This window comes from Brassica oleracea, chromosome C8 (genome assembly GCF_000695525.1).
Source record: "Brassica oleracea var. oleracea cultivar TO1000 chromosome C8, BOL, whole genome shotgun sequence".
Lineage (NCBI taxonomy): Eukaryota > Viridiplantae > Streptophyta > Magnoliopsida > Brassicales > Brassicaceae > Brassica > Brassica oleracea.
The window spans coordinates 8701655-8706024 of NC_027755.1; positions in this window are offsets into that span (position 1 = coordinate 8701655).

Sequence of the window (4370 nt, forward strand, 5' to 3'; positions counted from 1 at the left end):
CAATCAACCAATCGAACAACTACTTTGTTCACCTTGTTTTCATTCATTTACTGCTTTATAAACTGTTTGCCTAGCTAAATCTTGATTTCTGTAGTCTATTGTGTGCCCTAGCTCTCTGTGGATTCGATCCCTAAGTACTACAATTGAACCTCTTATTTGAGAGAGTAAAATCACACCTTAGGGTAATTTGAGTGATATCATACACAAAGCTGAACTCAAAGTTTGAGTCTTTGAACACACATGTGAGGAAATTGGAGACACAAGTGTCTCAGACAGGAGAAATTGTTAAAAGGCAGAAGGCCTTGATCAAGGGTAAATGAGATGAATCACTGAAGCACCACGTGAATGCCATCATAGATGATGATTTCTGGCAAGTGGTTAAAGATGAGAAGCTTCAGGAAGGGGTCTTTGAAGTCGAGAGCTCCATGAGTTTTGGCGGTTCACACTGGTGTCGACCGACGCCAAGAGATGAACATCGACTGATGGAGATATACGAATATCGATCAACACTGGTTACTCAATATCGATCGACACAGGAAGTTGCATCATGTGCAATAGTAAGGATCCTAACTCACGAGGTGTTTGCAGCTAAACACCCTAATCCACCCACACCCTTACGCATAAAAAAGTCAGATATCGATCGACACCATGAGCCAGCTACCAATCGACAGACAGACTCAACCAACGATCGGCACGACAACACTAGCGTCGATCGACGACCACCTCTTACCTATCTCAACCTTTAGAAACTATTGTAGACAATTTCAGTCAACAATCTGATGATGCACCAGAGTCTATGCAAGTTGATCAGACTTCTGAGAAGAGAACCTTGAGGAGAAGAAAGGAAAGATTCTGAAGCATCTTAAAAGAGGAGCAAATGAGAAGGATATGGATAACTTCACTAAAAGGGTTCTCAGGATACCTTGGACAAGCCGTTTGAGGAAGCTTACTTTACCCACAGGTTGTGGATATTCTTCAGAGAGACCAAGGAAAATGAACAGGACATACATAGGATATTCAATCAGGCCAAAGAGAAGATGAAGCAAATGAATACAATGAAGAAGAAGAGCGATCCTGGGAAATTTGCAATGCCATGTTTGTTGAAGGGAATTGAGTTTCCATGTGTGTTGTGTTACACAGGTTCATTAGTCAGCATACTTCCATGTCCTTGACAACAAGCTGAACATGAATTCTTCTCTACTACTTGGGAGAGCATTCATGGCTAGTGTAGGAGCAATTTGCAACATGTAGACTAATAATTTTTGTCTAACACTGATAAACCTTGATGGCTACCATGATCCAGTCAGAATTGACAAGCCACATACATCCAACACTGGAGTTGATACATGATTCATAGCAGCATGCTACTGTGAATTTGAAGCTGAATATGAGACAGATTATGAAGCATCGAGCGATAGCCAGACTCAACCATCGACCGACAATGCCATTCAGCCAACGATTGATAACCATCCCAAAGAATCGATCGACAGTAGCCCTGCGAATGAGACTTTCGCTTTACCAAAACACTGCTATCCGATTTTTGCAGTTAACACCCAGCCTCTGACATCGATTGATTACCATTATGGTGACACGATCAGCAGACATGGCGACTATTCTATTTGCAGTTGGGCAGACAATAACTATCATGAGAGCTTTGCAGTAGACATTGCATTACCTGATATGAGATCTGATGAGTATGACGAGGACAACCATAGAGAGAAGATTATTGAGTATTGTGGTCTTGCCATGGACGACGACGAAGGAGTTCTCCATACATCGCATGCAGATAAGAAGGAAACATCGATAGACAGCACCACCAAGCAATCGATTGACGTTCATAAAACACCAGATTCTGAGGTACAAGTAAAAAGATATTATGGTTGTCTAACTACAGATGAATTTGGTATTTTCAGGAATCCAGAAGGACAAGCACGAGCCATGGATGGACGCATTCTCAATATATCCAAGGAGGACATTGCAGAGGACATTGCAGAAATCATTGCCATGAATTGGTCAAGAAACTTCTTAGACATGCAGAACAGAGCAGAGGATCCACCATCGATCAACGAAACAATTACACCATCGCTCGACTGTCAGTCCAAATTCAGACGAAGAGCACTTCATTAGAACAGAAAAAGGAGACCTCGTTGGGAGAGTAGAGACGAGTATGATGTATACAGAGATGAGGATAGATTTGAACGTGTTGAAGATGGCAGAATCATCCATGTATCCAAGGAGGACATCCGAGCTATTCTACATAGGGCCACAATGGTTGGCAACATTAGTCCACCAGAGTACGCAGAGGTACTCATACAAACCATTCTAGAACAAGACACTTACAGCAAAGCAAAGATTGATGAGTTGGTAGCAGAGATCTACAAAGTTATGAGGATGTCAGATGATTATCATTCCAAGAGGCTCGATAACATTTACTACCCATTCAACAACATTATAGGCTGATTAACCACACACACGGATGAGATGAAGCAGGACATAGCCATGATTCAAGAACAACATGCAGTCAGAGCAGGAACATCAGAATCGATCGCTGCTCACACTCAACCATCGGTCGACGCCCGCTTCCAATCGTCGATCGACGCTCGACTTGCATCATTCGAAGATAGGCTACAATCATTCACATATAAGCTTGATGGTGTCTACTACCCGCTCCGTGACGAGATATATTCATTGATTACACACATGGACGTTGCAGCAATAAATGGACACGATTCAGGGACAGCTCGATTTCAAGAAGAACATTCACCATCGATCGACAGACGCACTCGCCCATCAATCGACAGCGACCATACACCATTACGAGGCAAGCTGGTAACCGAGATGTTCTTACAGGATAAGCTTGTTGAGATCACTTTCTCTCAAGACTTGTTGAAAGAAGATATCTATCAGGAGTTGAAGGATATCTCAGAATCAACACATGCCAGACTTGGAATGCAACAGCGCAACATTGGAAATCTTCAGCCTAAGATGAATGCATGTGAGGATGCTAGAGAAATATTAAAGAATCAGTGGACCAGAGGAGATGAGGCCATAAGAAGCTTCATTGGTACTTGGTTTCAGATGAACAAAGACGAAGTGGACGCTTGCATACAACCAAGTGGTCACTTTGATCCATACTAGCCAAAAACAACCTCCAAAGTTAAGTTAAATTACTATAACAAAGCGCGGAGTGGGAGACAACCCACTATTAGGTAATTTCTTTCAGTTTTAGTGTTTAAAGTTACTTATTTTCGTTTTTAACTTCATTGCAGGTCTAAAAAAAAGGGGATCCGAGGAGACGATTGCTCAGCCATCGACAGATGAGACAAGGTCGACATCGATCAACGACACAACACCAGAAACTATCGATAGCCACTTCATTGTGTCGATCGACGTCGACATCAGCGATAAGGTATATCGTTTAACTTGTTACATTGAGTACTTATGATTTATGTTCTCACCAAACTTCGACTGAATAAACACTGGGGACAGTGTTATTTAAGTCGTGGGGGAGGTTTACTGATATTAGTTTATCTACGAGTCTTATACAAAGTTTTCATAAATGTTTTTTATAGAGTCAAGAAGGTGGTATCACTCAAATTACCCTAAGGAGTGATTTATACTCTCTCAAATAAGAGGTCGAGTTGTAGTACTTAGGGATCAAATTCATAGGGAGCTAGGGAACCTGATGGATCTAATATGATTTGTTAAGTAGGAAGTTCTTAAGATTTAAAATGTAAATTTGCAGTTTTGGTTGAGCAAGTAATTGCTCGATTGATTGGTTGAGGTTTTGGTGCTTAAAAAGATATAGCTAGACTTACGGTTTCTATTCAGGAAACTTGGAATTATAATCATACATATGCCTAATGAGTTGCATGCATGATAATGTAAAGCTCAACTATCAATTCAACAAGTCCATCAGCTATCGCATGTTTGAACTTGTCTATTAACTAGATCTAATGACCCAAACAAATGTGTTCGATCAATAGCAGTGTCGATTGATAATCCTATAGGGACATCGATCGATAATCCTATAGGGACATCGATCGATACACCTTTCGCTCCGTCGATCGATTATCCAATATGAATATCGGTCGACGCGCTTCTAGTTAAGCTTTATGTGCGGGTGGAATAATACTTACTAAGCTCACTAGATCAGCTCTCGCCTTACTCTTAGCAAGAAACTTAGCTCAGTGAGAATGTTCTAAGGATGAGAATGAAGCTCTCGCTTTTATCTATCAATCCTAGGGCAAGTTCTAGGTAGTTAATCTAGAAACATACATTAATGAACAATCCTAATGACAATTACCACAACTCAGCAATCTATAGTTGAGGCTAATCCCTCATAACCTATTTAAACCCTAAATCTAACA